The sequence below is a fragment of the Planococcus citri genome, chromosome 2 (assembly GCF_950023065.1).
Source record: "Planococcus citri chromosome 2, ihPlaCitr1.1, whole genome shotgun sequence".
Lineage (NCBI taxonomy): Eukaryota > Metazoa > Arthropoda > Insecta > Hemiptera > Pseudococcidae > Planococcus > Planococcus citri.
Window position 1 is genome coordinate 44273014 of NC_088678.1, and position 16064 is coordinate 44289077.

General features: G+C 32.3%; 1 protein-coding gene across 1 annotated transcript in view; it reads right to left on the reverse strand.

The window, feature by feature from the left end:
- LOC135835935 (5-hydroxytryptamine receptor-like) overlaps positions 1–6248 on the reverse strand; it is a 185029-nt gene extending 178781 nt beyond the window's left edge. The window contains exon 1 of the mRNA XM_065350451.1: positions 5793–6248. The gene's annotated coding sequence lies outside the window, so the exon portion shown is untranslated. The remainder of the gene's footprint in view (positions 1–5792) is intronic.
- Positions 6249–16064: the final 9816 nt, after the last annotated feature.

A 16064-nucleotide genomic window follows, 5' to 3' on the forward strand; every position in this document is an offset into this window, starting at 1 on the left:
CCAGAGACCAAAAATGTCAAATAAAATTTTATTATTTTTACATTCACCCGATTCAGAAAATTGATCCTTGTTCAAAAATCCATTTTAAAAAATGGCAATCATCTGCAAAATTTGTATACTGCCAAAGCGCTGACTTCTCACTACAAAATTTTTTATGTTGTTCTTACACAACGAGACGTTAGAAGTTCATTTTTCCAGTAAAAAAAATGAGAGAAAGGTATGAACAAAATAACTCGGGGTAAGAAAAAATGGTCCTGTTGTTCCTCCTTCGATCTAAATGCCGATGAAATTTCAATAACTTAGTCGCTTGAAGTTGATTTTGATGTAAAATTCTCATAAAAATATGGACTATTTTGTAAAATCCGATGAAATTGTGTGGGAGAAAAAATAAATGCAGTTTTATGTAGTGAAAAAATCATCGCAGATGTAGGTACCTAAAATTATTAAATCAAACAACGCTACAGGAATAATTTTTCCCCCGAAGCTTACGTACGTTTTAAAAAACGCATGTTGTATGTTTTTCATTTTTATTTTTCACAACGGTGAGGATTTTTCTCATCAAACGATACAGTTCGAAATTAGGTAAAAAAAATTGAGGTCGAATTTTTCCCTGCGATATTCTCGAGGGTATCGGTTTGCTTTTTTATTTGGCTGTTTTATCTTATTAGATGAAATTTTCAATTGCCGACGGTCTCGTAAAGAAAAATAGGCTGGTTTTTTAGATTTCGTGTGTTTGGCTTTTCAATTCGCGACATCGCACGTAATTTTAAAATACCTCCGAGATATTCGTGTATAAAGCGTACTTTCTGAATCATTCAATGAAACGTGTATAATAAAGACCATATTTCTCTAGGATAACGACGTGAATTTGATTTTTTAAACAAACGATATCGATATTTTACCTGCGGCCAGTTCCGGATAAAATGGTTATAAACCTACACGATATTATTAATCCAAACTACATAATTAAGCTTCGTTGAAAAAAATACCGCACCATTTTTCTTAACAAAAATCTTCAACAAAATATGACCTCGATAATGTACTCTTGTGTACGTATAACTTACTCGATTGCTAAAGAAAAACCGCACACTGCCTTCAACGCGTCGACTTGCACCGAAGTGTAGGATTACATGTTGAATAAGTTGCCCAAACAGTTCGCCGTAAAAATAGCTTTTAGCAAATGACGTCGCGCCGGGGAAGGTTTAGTTATGCAAATTTATTAACGTTAATAAACCGTCTGTTCATGACTCCGCACTGAACTCCACGCTAATTTTTTTTTTTAGAAAAAATTCAACGTTGCTGTAAACCGGAATTACAGTTTTGTTTATGTTCATGATTCAATGATAAAAGCAGTATAACAAAAAATTCGAATAACTAAAAAAAATAGAACTTAATTACTTTGATCGCAGAGGTTTTTAGGTTGCGATTATGTTTGAATTCGTTGGAACACGTAGCGGAGCAATAATTTCATTTAATGAATTTTGCAACCGTAGTAAATTTGTAAATGCCAATATCGTAACATTGACTGAAATGTGAAATCTGCTACTTTTAAGTTATTTTGGCTCACTACTAAAATATTAATTATGCTTATTAAATTTTGATAAAATAATATTCTTACACTACGTACAGTAGAAAACATCGTAGAATCCCACGAGCGTTTTTCAATTATTTTGGCAAAAAAATTGTCAATTTCGATTGTAGGGTTCAAATTAAATCAAGTTTATTTTTGCAATGGGCAGCTGTGCTGCATTTACAAAGTCACTTAAAATTTTGAGGGGCTTTAGTGAGGCTGACTGGCTGAGCAAAGAGTACCTAATACGACAAAGAGGCTGGGAACCAAAAATGGTTAAAGGCGAAGTTATAGAGGAATAAATTTCAAATCACCCACACCGCATTAATTTTTTCCTAAAAGACTCCTTTTTTGAAACAATGTACCATATGTGCATATTTGTTTAAAACTGCAAATTTTGAAATTTGTCCATTTTGACTTGGCATAATTTTCTCTCAAAAACGTCAATTTCTCATTCGTGCAAACTGCAAAGTGATTGTAAAATGTGTCAATTTTTTTTCTTTTGACATGGACGTGTTTTTGAATCGTGGGAGGAGGCTGTTCGAAATTCTCAAAACCCTGATCTATGGAAAAAGATAGTACTGAATTTGTTTTTCTTATATTATGTCAGATTTACAAAAACTGAAAGAATTCAAGTCAATTCCTGGCGATATTTTTAGTAAAATACGTGTAATTTTTGGTAAATTACTGGTCATTTTATAATTTTTGGAAACTTGGAAAATTTGGAGAAATATTGTTGGAGTTCTTAAAATTATAAATGAAAAATATGATCGATTTCTGGAATTTTGAGAAACATTGGAGAAGACTTTTAGATCTTGAATTTGCCTTTTAGAACTTCAAAAAGATCAATAAATTGTTCAATCACATGTTGTCAAACTTTCAAGAATTATTCTCTGACATTTTGTCAGACTCAAACTTGTGGAAATTTGGGAAAATCCTTAGAATCTTGGACAATGACACGTCATTGTTGAATTTACGAAGCGAATACCATAGCTATGATTTAGAACTTTCATTACAGAGTTTTTCCCATTTTCAACGAAATTTGAATATACTGTATTTACAAGATTTTCTTCTAGTTTTCATATTACGTATTTGCCTTTTTCTCACTTTGAAATCTGAAATTGTTCGTAAAAAATCTTGCTAGGAAATCTAATTCTGTAAAATTGAGTGAAAAAAAATAAAGAAAACAGTGCATTTAGGAATAAAGTACATGTTTCTCTTATTACGAATCCAGGATAATTGAAAATTAAAAATTCCATTTTTCTAATTTGAAAGTCCATAATGAATCTCAGATTCATATTCAGCGAGCTAAAACTGCCTTTATACGTACATGTACTCATTTTGTGATTATTTTACCCACGATTTTCAGGATTGAATTTTTTAATGAAAAGTTCCCAAATTCAGGTTTGTGAACAAGGAAATTTCCAAAGTTTTGCTGAATAATTGTAAAAAAAAATGAAAATTGGAGTAATTTGGCTCACTGAATCCAAATATGCCGATGAAACAAAATATACTCTATTATAACAGGTAACAGGCAAGGTAAGGGGTCGTTCGTTAGGCGGGAAATGTTGTCGAAATTCTCTTTTTTCTTGGTTTATAGAGAAATCTCATCATTCAGAAAATGCTGGTATTTCCAAAGAATGAAATTTGTTTAAATGTATGTATAACCAGCTGACAGCGTGGAGGTATAGTTTTCAAAATTTCAAAATATTTCAAAAAAATTGAGGAATTTGTGCCGGGTTGTGGGTACCTTCATCTAACACCCTTAATTTTGCTACATTTAACTGAATAACAAACTACTTCTCAATATCGAGGCAAAAATTTGAAAATAATACGTATATTTTGAGATTTCGCCTCTGGTTTGATTTAACCAAATCTTATGAAATTGGATCCGGAGAATATCCGGATCTGATCTGATCTGATCTGATCTAATCAGATCTGCTCAGATATACGGTCATTTTCTCTGATATGATCAGACCTAATCTTTTTCTATTGTGATAGGTTCTAAAATGGTTTTTCACCGCTGCAAATAGAACGGAGATTGAGGAACAAATGTTCGATCAAAAATGATGAAAGCTGTAATCTCAAAAAGTTTTAATTTCTTAATTCAGTTGGATAATGAAAAAATTTCAGTCTGTGAAAAAAATTTGTTGCGCAACAATAGATTTGTAATGATTTTTGTTATTTAAATATTAAATTTATTTTAACGATTCTTTTATTGATGCAGTTGCTCTTAATTATGATCGAATTTTAATTTTACTTACGAGATAAAAATTGGAAAAAAATGTTTGCAGTAATGTTCTACTTGTTAGTTGTACGTTTAATGAAGATATTTTGATGATGGTGGAAACAGGTGTAATTTGGAGGGTTGCGAAAATTATGTTCAGCTGATGCGAGTTCTATAGTGATGCCTGATGAGGCATCTTTTGCAAAGTAATTACTGAACCTGTGGCAAATTATAATAGTGTTGCATAAGCGTACTCGTATTTCTGGCTGTGTCGTTAACAATATCTATGTACATATTTAAAAAACACACAAAAAAAACCGCCACTTTTAAAGAAGAAAAATCTTGTTTTACAGAATGAAATATCGCGTTTAAAATGTGTCTCATTGAAAATAACCCACTGTTTCGGATCTTCGGATTAATATTACATAAATTTAGTTTTTTTTTTCGTATACGAAACGGATTTCCCAACTTTGTAAGAAGTTTTTTTTCGTAATTCGAGTGAAGTTTGACTGATACCGAAGTACCTGTTGCATTCGCGGCAGCTCCGTAATCCTTTACTTAGCGCATGTATGCGGTGAAATCTTTAATGGCGAAAATTCTAATCAACTTGAGTATTCTCGTAATGGATGATACGAAATAAGTAAGATTTTTTTTTTCAAGAACACACAGTATTGGTTTTTGTACATATTTGAAAAGTTATTATCCGAGTTTTGTGCTTTAATTAATTAGAATTTTTCGATCCTTCAAAAAAAATATACATACCTAAACGTATTTCTACGTACAACTGTGTAAAGTAATTCGTATTTTGAGAGAATCAAATGAATAAAAAAGTTTATTTTCAGGGTTGAATTTTTCATTTTTTCATTAAATATTTTCAGAAAAATTGAAAAAAAAATCGTTCGCGGTTTTTTATGTGAAATCTAATTTTTTTCAAATTCTCAAATCAGTTATGTATTTATTTATTAATTTGCATATTTTTCTTCTTCACAATTATTATAGTTACCTTAGGTATTGGATAAAAAAAAAAGGTCGATCGATGATGATGATGAATCAACATAGTTTCGAATATTGAAATCTACATTATTTCTCGAGCAAACATTTTTATAGCTAAATCGAGGTATTTTTTTGGTAAATAAGCATACCTAACTTGTTTCAAATTCTCGCGCTTTTCTCTCGAATTTTTATTGTTTCCATTCTAATAATAAATTCTCTGGGAAAAATTTTCTCGAAACAAATTTTTTTGCTTAAAATTACGCAGATTTGAGACGGCCAGGTAGCGGTAAAAGGATGAAATTCGAATGTGAAAAATACGAGGATCGTAGAACGTTGACGACGACGAAGACGACGACGATGATAATAATAACAATAATAAAACAACGTTTGAGAAGTAATAGAATTTCTTAATTGTACGTTGAAAAATATTCAGCGACATTCAAATATTTACTCTTTTATCTATTGAAAATCTCTCGAGGGCAATAATTCAGCAAAGTTGATTATTTACTCTGAACTTTGTTACGAAATTGGTGGAAAAATTGTTGCCATTTTGAAACATCGTCGTCGGCGAGGTTAAGGCGGAAAAACTTTCAGTTTCGGTATTATCGCCTAATGCGAACATGGTGGTGACTTCTTCTTGGGGATTTAAGGGAGAAATTAAATTTCAATTTTTATTCTTCGTTATGGAAAACGAGTAAAAAAGAGTCGTCTCGATTTTTATATTCCCTTACGACTGATTATAAAATGACTCTGTCTCATCCACGTGACAGCGTGGCGTTGATAAAGTCAAAACGTGGTTTGCTGACACGGTGTACCTTGTATTAAATTTACGCTGGTTCATTCAATATTCGGGTGTAAATGGATACGAAAGATGTAGCAAATTTTTCATTCAAAATAATTCGATAGCTAGATAAATATATACGTATCTTTCGACTGAAAGGACTGCAGATGAAATGAATAAACAAGAAGGAAAAGAAACACGTTCATTAAGTAGGTACTTACGAAGTTCTTAGTAGAACTACGACTCGTCGGTCGAGTTCTTATTTGATATTATCATTTTATTGATAAACAGCCTCCCAAAACTCGGTATATTTTTTACGAATTAAAATTTCCCGCTACGAGGTCCGCTCGAAATGCGCGTATATCGAAACACAAAATTGATATAAAATTATCATACGGTTTGGATACCGAAATAACTCAAATATCGCGAAAAATCAAACACCGAAAATGAAATGAAAAAAATAAAAAAATGAAATGAACAGAAAAAAAATCAAACTCGTATCGTATTACTGCTCGAAAACCGTTCGAGTACGATAGGTGTGCTTCCCGACTAAAATATTTGTCAACTAACTCGCCGCTATAAAAAACCAACCCTCATACTTGCGAAAAGATTGCGCTGGCGCGACCTACTTCTTATGGGCGCCTCTCTTCCACGTATTACGTCATAAAACCCCCAAGTCCCCCGATGTAAACGATATTAAAATTCGTATTTTCTAAATATCTAAATTTAATTTTCAAATTTTACGGATATTTAAAGAGTTTTGTATTGTTATGAATGAGAATTGAAGTAAATGAAGTACATATATTGCACGCTGTGCTGAGCAGATTTTCAAGGTGCTTATTTTTTTCACGATCAAAATTTTGGTTTGCTTTTTAACGTTGTTTATTTGGTGTTTTTTTTTCATTTTTAAATTTGAGCATTGGGTATTTTATTGAGCAGGAAATGAACAGAGAGAGATACTAAAAAGTATGAATGTAATGAACGTCGTATTCTCAAATATCCATGAGCATTTATTACTTATTTGTATAATAGACTTACGTAGGTATTTAAAATTAATTTTTGAACGGTTACCTTATGATGAAATTTTTCTACTGCCTACTTAGGTACTTGGAATTAAAATTGTGTGTAGGTATATAAAAAAAAGAGCAACTCGAAGGAGATTTTCATGACGTCATGAATATTATTTACCTATCCTGACTTCTGGCTATAATACAGTACTTTAGAACATGAGCATGTAGAATAAATAGCGATGCTGGAATAATGACGATCTCAGTGTATTGATATAACGCTGTCATTTGATTCATTTACTGTATTTATTTTTTCAACACATACATGGTGCCCATCGTACGTCTGGAATTTTTTGTAAAAGGAACATACTGAGTTGAAGGGGCAAAAGTTGAACAATTTCTCCAGTATTTAATGATTTTTTTTACAATTGCGCAAAATGATTAAAAAAAAATTTCCATCAAAAAATTATATTTTTTTTCGAAATTTAAGAAAAGTCAAAATAACTTACTTATAAGTTTTTTTTATTCCAAATTTTTGCTTTCTAAGGAATTTGAAGAGATTCAAAATTGAAACATGGAAAAAAACTTTTACCATATTATACAATTTTCATCTACCTTGTTGATGAGACTTTATCTTATGAGGAGTGCATTCCAAATGTACGTGAAATTTTTGAACCGGATAATGAAAAATCTGCAGAATGAGCGTACAAAAATCAGACTAAACTATAGTTGTTGAATTTCATCTTCAATTTTATGAATTTAAATAGCTTATTTTTCATGAAAAAAAAAAACATTTTAGCGAATTGAATTCGAAACTTGAAAATTGGTTTGTATCGTCCCGTTTCCTACTTTCTAAATTTATTGATAATAATTTCAAAATTTTAAAGAATTTTTTTTTTGAAAAATAGTGGATTGAGGATATTTTGTATTTAAACCGGCAGAAATGAATTTTGAAATTTTCTGCTCTAATTGATCGAAGTGGTACACAATGAACGATTGAGGAGGTATTCTGAATGCACAACTGCCTGTACTGGTTTGTCCGCAGACATTGAATTCTCAACAGTACAAACAAAATTTATATGTAGATAAAACTAATGGGCAAAAATTTCTCTGATTTCAAAAATTACGGCACCAGCATCCATTCCATAACAAATATATGAGATTTTAGTTCTGAATTTCATTTGGACATTTTTTATGAATACTTTTTAATAGGTACTTACTGATTTTTTTTCCAATTTTCACTCAATGTTTGTTGTGCCTGTGTCGAAAACTTTTAATTTGATGATCTGTGTCCCCATTTATAGAATGCGTGGTGTTCCTAAATCTTTTATTTTTCTTTCAGATTTCATTCGTAAACGTCCCGCGATTCAATTTTTCTAATTTTCAATTTTCAATATGCCGAAAACCGAGTTTTTGGAAACTCCAAGAACAGAATATCCTGGATTTAACTTCGCAGGGGTAAGTTTTTACGTATTTTCTCATCAAAAAGGAGGCTAAGGTGGTGATTGCGTCACCCTCCCCTACCCACAAGTGCATGAAAATTTGATATACCTACTTTTGTAAAACGTGTAAAATTGAGAATTTTTTTGCCTTTCGAACCAATTTTTATCACTATCGCTTTACCCAAACAGTTATTTTTTCATCAAAAAAATTAAAATATTTTTCATTTTGAAAAGTTAATGAACTTGATGAAGCGTTATGAAAAAAAACATATCAGAAGAATTATCAGCAAAATATGTAAGGTATGAAAAAACTCGTATTAATTGAAGTGCTGTTTTTTAAATGATGCGAAACTTTGGGCATTTTTCCTCGAGAAAGGCCAATAAGAAGTCAAAAAGTTGATTTTTTAAATAACTTTTCAACTTCTATTTTTATTTTGATAATGTTTTTTGTTATCAAATCGAGATGAAAAAAATTCTCTGTTTTTCGTAAGTTGTTATGTCATTATTGTTTCGAAAAATTCATTTCGTGTTTAGTCATCGAATTGTGAATATCTTCAATGGTTTTCCTCCATGAAATAATTGAAAAAGGGCTGAAGGGAGGGGCAGAAATCATTTATTGCCCGTTATTCAGGGGACTCTTCTGGGCAATTTTTTGTCAATAAATAATATTTTTTAAAAATGATTTTTAGAATAAATTTTCCTCGAATAGTGATTTAGAATTTCATTTTTTTAAATTCAGCTTAAAACTTTTCGTGGTGATTTCAAATTGATTTTTAAAATTTTTTTCGAGTAATAACAAATGAATTTTTTGTGATGATCTCAAGTGCATTTTTCGTGATGATTTAGAATAAATTATTCAGTGATGATTTAGTAAGAGAAATAAAACAAGCTACGCACACTGTTACAGCTGGGTCTAGTTTTTTCTTCGTTTAGTTGAGGCTCCTGTATCACCGGTTTTTGATTTTCTCATTTCTCCAAAAAATGGAAGTACATAGGTACATATATGTACAGCAGGAGGTGGATTTTGAAAAATTTTGCCTGCATCGAATCGATGGGGTTCCAAAGATGCTTAACCTGTATTTTTTAGGTGATAAATTTCGTTTCATCTCCACCGAAAAATCCAAAAATCTTCTGGAAGCTGCATTTGTAGTTATAAAATTCGATCATTGACTTTTAATGAAATGGGATCTGAGCCAAATTATTGCTTTTGTACCTCAATTTAATCAATTTTTTTCAAAAATTAAAAGATAAAATTTGGCTTGCTGATGTATTTTTGAATTCCCATTTGATTTTTGTTCACATACCTAGTTTAAAAATTTTTCTGCCGTTTGAGGCCCTCTTTCAGCAGCTTCGACTTTTAGAGCGGGGTTTTGATCGAAGTTTCGATCTTGAATAAATTAGATGTATAAAAAAACACTTCAGCAACTACTTGAATGTATTACGTGCTTGGAAAATTTATAGCGATAAACGATGAACTGCTTCTTAGATCAGTTACAACTTGTGCACTTAACTCATTATGGTTGCAATTTTACGAATAAATAATAAAATAGTATGCAGTATGCAGCCTTCAATTTTCTATTCTCACTTTCATTTTGATTCCTTTACCTATACTATTTTACCAGGGTTTCTTACTATTACTTGTCCTTCCTCTACCCATCTGTTCTCCTCAAACTTGTGATACGAGTAGATTATTATAACGCTCCCTTGGTACTCATTATTTAATATATTATGACGAATACAATATTTCTTTTTTTGAAATTCCTACTCATTGTAGAGAAAATGATGAGATATAAATATCATATCAAGTAAGAAAAATAAATTAAGCTTCTAATAACTAGTTAGGTAAGTATACAAAGTATGTGCTCTTTGCTTCTGTAAGGAGTGAAACAAATTTTGCACTTATACATTGTATAGTTATACGTGCCTTGTTTTTATAGATACCTACTTGTTATAGATGCTACATTAAAACAAAACAGTTAGGTAATGTTTACTAATTATAAAATTAACTTTATCATTTGATAAATGTAGTGAATTTTTACTTCGTTATCGTGGATATTATTTTACCTGCAGTACACACAAACTATCCTATGGTGCAGGTATACCTAACTACGAGTATCTATACGTAAAATTCATAGTCTAAAATTTAGATACACTTCTTCTATACTCCAAGCAATCTCTTAATTTCGCTCGAAACGATTTTTCTTTTCTTTTTTTTTCGTCGTTCCATGTTAATTGAAAACATCCCCTAATGCATTTTTTATTTTTCCATTTCTTTATTATTCTTCATATTCATTATTTTATTACCGAGGCGAATGCTTTTTTATATTATTTTTGTTTCCACTTTAAAACATTTTAACGTTTATAGCGTCATCATTTGGCAGTAGTAATTTAAAATAAGCAAATTCGCGGCAGCATCGGCACCGGTGCGGTGGTGTTGAGAAGCGAATGATGATGACAGAGAGTTGCGGAATGGAGGGTATTTCTTCTATGTACGTAGACGTACATAAAAGTGTGAAAACGTTGAAAATTTATTCAAATTGGTTTAAAAACCATTTTTCAGAAATAAGTATAAAAATAAATTTGGAAGATTTTTTCCTTCTCGTTTCGATGCAAAAGGAAAGTTTTTTCAAACGATTTTTTCGCTGATTATTGGATTGTTTACGCTAGACAAATTTAAAATAACGATGTATTTTTAGTACTAAATTTTCCCTCGCCAACTATCGAAACACGAGGTGGACTAAATTAATTTTACTATTCTTGACTATAGTTCGTTCTTTTGTTGATTTACCAAAATGATGCGATGTTAAAGTTTTAACAGAATTACGTATCTTATAATAATAATAATAACCTACACACTTTTTTTTCCACCGAGAAAATTTTATTTTTTACATCTCGATCGATCTCTTTTTATCTGCGAGTGAAAATTATGTTTGAATTTTTTTTTGAAAATGCAGTATGATAATTTTCATATCTTCGATAATAATGTCTCTCCTGAGCGTAAATGCGATTGAAAGATGGTATTGACGTTTAATCAACAAAAATATAAATATTTATACTTACGCTTAGCGAATATGAATTTATACGTTTTTCAACACTTCGTTCGAGTATCCATTAATTTTATTAATCAGTGGGAGGAGAAAAAAAAGTAAATAAAAAAACAAAGAAAATAATGAAATAAATAAAAAAAAATGGAAGGAAAAAAGTTGTTTTTAAAGTTTAGAATACATTTAATCTCACGCTACTAAAATCAACCGAAGAAAAGTTTTTAAAAAGTATTTTCATTTATATATTCAACTATTATAACGTGCTATTTTGAAATTTTACAATTTTCACAGAGATCTTTATTGCAAAGTTTTGGTAAAAAAAAAACTCGGTTCCAAGTAAAAATTAGAATACAACGGATGAAATTATTACTTCTCATTGTTAAGGTAAAAAATTTCAGTGACTTTACACGGTGTTATAATAATTGTATTTTTTTCCATTTAAAAAGTAATTCAAACTTTTTATTAGAAGAGGTAGCCTTATTTTAACGAATTATTCTTCGTTTCCAGCGCTCACGACTTAATTTACATTTCCTTTTTGAAATGCTGCTTGAACCACGTTCATTATCTTGACTAGTGTTCTTATGTCGGTTATCGCTGAACTGGGATGTTCTCATCATTTGTGTATAGGCGAAGTAACCAGCTTCTTATTGGATGTTTTAAGTCCTTCAGTTGCTTTTACTCTCGTCTCATCTCGTGTCTGAGATGCAACAGTATACTATGTACCTACTTGGTATAGTGGGTAAGTTGGTTGATTCTGAGATATCAAAAAGCTTAGTTGTTCCATTATCATAATGTGGCTCCTTCAACCTTATTTTTTGGCAAAATGCGTGTTCGCTGATGGTGGCTGAGACTGAGAATTATGTTTTGTGCCCTATAAATTTCACTATTTTGTTGTCTCATTTCAAAGAGTGCTTACCTATCTCCTCGTGTGGTGAAAAAAAAAACATAAAAAGTTGAAAAATATTAATGCGTAAGATGATGTTCAGACCTCATTTAAATTCCCCCCCCCCGGCCCTCCAGGCCATGGCTTTCTATTGATTTAAATCACATACAACATAGTATGATATCCACAGGTATTTCAACCACTCTATTATTTACCTGTTTCTTCGAATAAAATATTCTGTGGTCGAATAGAAAACACTTGGTGAGAATTTTTCAAATTCAGAAAAATCATTTCCACGTTGTCATTAGGTACCTATTTTTGATGTTTTTGGAGAAAATCTATAACAAAAAACCAAAGATGATGGAAAATCGAGTAAATGGAAAAGTAGTTGTGGTACACCTATTGAAAAACCGCAAAGTAATACGAAAGCATTAACGAGAGAATTTATTTTCGCTATCGACGTAAGGTAGGGTTAGAGAGTTTTGGTTTTATCGTGATCGACCGCAACGAAACAAACTTTCAAAATTAAATGGAACTTCCGTCTAGGCCAATAGGTTCCTTATTTACGTCTATTCGTCTATACTAATATATTTTGTTAGGGTGTTCTTTCTGCACAGTCTCCATCTGGTATGTAAGCGTAGCGTAGGTAGCGGATAGGGCGTATAGTACAACTACATACATACATAAACGTAGCATATTATAGATACATCACGTAACATCACTTAAAATCTTGAATGAATGATTCAAAAAAACAAAAAGTAATAAAAATATATTCCGTTTTTTTTGGTATTGCATAGAAATATGCATGTAGAAATACCGAAATGAAATTGTAACTGCAAACGTCGTTATATTTGTTGATTTTCGAACGTGATCAGTATACAAATTGCTTTACTAGGCCGGAATTTTTTTAATATGAATTATTTTCTTTATCTGGGTGAATTGCTAAATATCGTTATCAAGTGTGGAAAAGAAAAAGAAAGACGCGAGACTTTTATTGTTTTTTTTTTTTTTTTTTTTTATGTAACCCAATGTTTGAGTATCAGATCGCATTGATGTTCGAATATGTTTCATATTTAGTTCGCGTTTGATTGTCGATCATAAAAGATGACTTTTTTGGCTCAATTCTGCGTGGTTGAATTTCAAAATTTTAGAGGAAACTGAAACGAATCTTTGTGAATTCGAATTACGTATATACGAGTGGTTATAAATCTGCATTGTCGTTGATTTTTTGGCGCGCCTTTTTTTATTTTATTATTATTATTTTTTTTTTTGAAAAATACAAGTCAGCCATTTTAGTTTCTTAGATACATACAAGAGAGGTATGGCAATTGGTGGGACATTTTTTAACAGAGCAGAGTTAAATCAAAATAGCATGGAAGTAATAATACATTAGCATCCAAAATTTCATGTGTTGTGTTTCCTATTTTTGATATGTATCTCGAATCGATTGGAAACTGGTTTGATCCGTTTAGAGTAGCTCTGGACTCTAGAGCTTCCAGAAAATACTTCAAAATTAAAAATCAAACAAATTTTATGCAGTGAAGCAGTGGCGTAGCCAGGATTTTCTCAAGGAGGGGGCAAAACCAGATTTTTAGGCATGAAAAATCGAAATGAGGGGTAATTTTCTGGAAACCTATTGTGATGTGTGGTGATTCCATGAAAATGAAGGTTCGCTCTAGCGAAAATTTTTAGAAAAAATGGGTCGGAACAACAAAAAAACGTCCATTTTTGCATGTTTTCTTTCAAATTTTCGCTCGCAAGGGGGGGCATGGCCCCCTTCGCCCCCCCTTGGCTACGCCACTGCAGTGAAGTTAGAAAACTGCAAAGTTTACCTCACACACTACTTTCAACATATCAAATCGATTGGAGGTGATTTAAATTCGTTCTGGAGTGAGGGTGGGGTGAAATTCAATGGAGTAGGGGGGCTAGAGGTCTCGAAAAATAAAATTGATCGTGGTCTGGGAGCAGCAGTTTTTATGTTGCTGGTGAAATATATTATTCTCCAAAAATGACGACTATTTGCCAACACTAAAATAATGTGCATTATTTACGGCGAACTGGGTATGCAATTTTATTAACATCTCCTCATAATGTACCAATAAAATGAAGGCAGAATGTGGAAAAATAAAGATGTAGGCGAATTAGCTGAAAAATCACATTAAAAAACCATTTTTACCTAGCCCAGATTTTTTTGCGGGAAATTGTCGAGGGTGACCCCCTGAATAATTCCGGAGAGTTACCACCCCGTACCCCTCTTGCTAATTTTTTTGTGGGGGGCTGAACCCCCCCAAAATGGGTTTTTCGCAGATTTCTCTTCAGGGATTGATTTTACGTCGAAATCAGTTCGGTACTTTTTTGTTCTACGTCAAATTTCCGATCTAGTAATATATCAACTGTCCTTCTACCCCCAAGGGGGGTGGGGCTAGAACCATTCAAATGAGAGGGGTTTTCTAAAAAAAAACACAAAAAAACTATCGGTGCATAGGAGGGGTGAAATGGTCCCCGAGAGCGTTCGGGTTGATACTAGCTTGGACGGTGGGTACCATCGAGAAACTGTAGTGGGTAGGGGGTGTGCAGGGTTCTGCCGCGTACTATACCAGTGCGCTACTCGCAGATAAGTCGCGCACCAAGTCTGTATATATAGGAGTTGCTAGCCACAGTAAAATTGCCCAAGTTGGCTCATAGTAATTTGATGCTACTTCCGGACTTTTGGCTACAGCTAATACGCTCCCTTCCAAAAGATAAAGGAAATTAGTGTCTTTTATATTGGGAAACTTTATAGAGTAATCGAACGCGATTAATTATTTATAGTTAATAGACATTATTGGTATTACGTCACAATGAGGCATAATGGTTCTTGCTGTGCGCTGATTGGCTGGTTGGTTTGTGGCGCAAAATTACGTCTAATTAATCAAATATCTCAGTAATTACTGAGAATAATTAAAAAGTAATTAGATAGGTATTTGAAATCTACGCATCTGAAAACGTACATGAGAAGTTCAAAAATGAATAAAGTGGAAATACTCGCGAAATAAATCGTTTATCAGTGTCGCGAATTGTGCTCTTTGTTTACAATGATAAAAACCAGAATTCCTAACACTGATAAACGATTTATTTCGCGAGTATTTCCACTTTATTCATTTTTGAACTTCTCATGCATGTTTTCAGATGCGTAGATTTCAAATATCTAATTACTTTTTAATTATTCTCAGTAATTACTGAGATATTTGATTAATTAGACGTAATTTTGCGCCAACTTGACTGATAATTTAATAACAAACCAACCAGCCAATCAGCGCACAGCAAGAACAATTATTCCTCGTTGTGACGTAATACCAATAATGTCTATAAGCTGATTATTCTTGGTTTGTCATATTTGCTTATGTGTAATAAAATACTTCTGTGACCTAACCCCAGTTGACCACATGCTAGCAAAAAGCTAGCGTTTTATTCGCGTTTTGATAAGTTGCTAGCAATTTACTCGCTTTTTGTGGCCAGCAATAATTATCTCGCTAAAAGTAAGCGATTTTCTTGCAGTTTTTCGCTAGCAAATTCAATTCTAGCAATTTTCGAGCTGTTTTCCAGCGACTCTCAGCTAGCTTTTACTTCACTTTAACTTGCTCGCCTTATGCTAGCGTATTACTGGCGGATACTTGCTCGCAATTCTATGCTAGGACAGTTCAAGCAATATTCTCGCATATCTCAGCTAGCTTTTACTTCACTTCATACATGCTCGCCTGATGCTAGCGTATCACTGATGGATACTTGCTTGCAATTCTATGCCAAGAAAGTTCAAGCAATATTCCCGCATATCTCAGCTAGCTTTTGCCTCACTCTATACCTGCTCGCTTAATGCCAGCGTATCACTGACTAATATGTACCTGCTCACAGTTTTATGATAGGAAACTTCAGGTAATATTCTTGCATCTCTGAGCTAGCATTTACTTAGCGATCTGGCTCTAGAAAAATGTAACATATCTCTAGTTTCTGCATCTGGTAACTTGGCGTTTTCTTTGTAGTCAAATGATAGGAACGTGCTACCAGATCTTACGCATTTCTCACCAATAAACCTTTTTCTGCGTTATTTATTGTAGCAAAATGCGAGCAAGTACATATC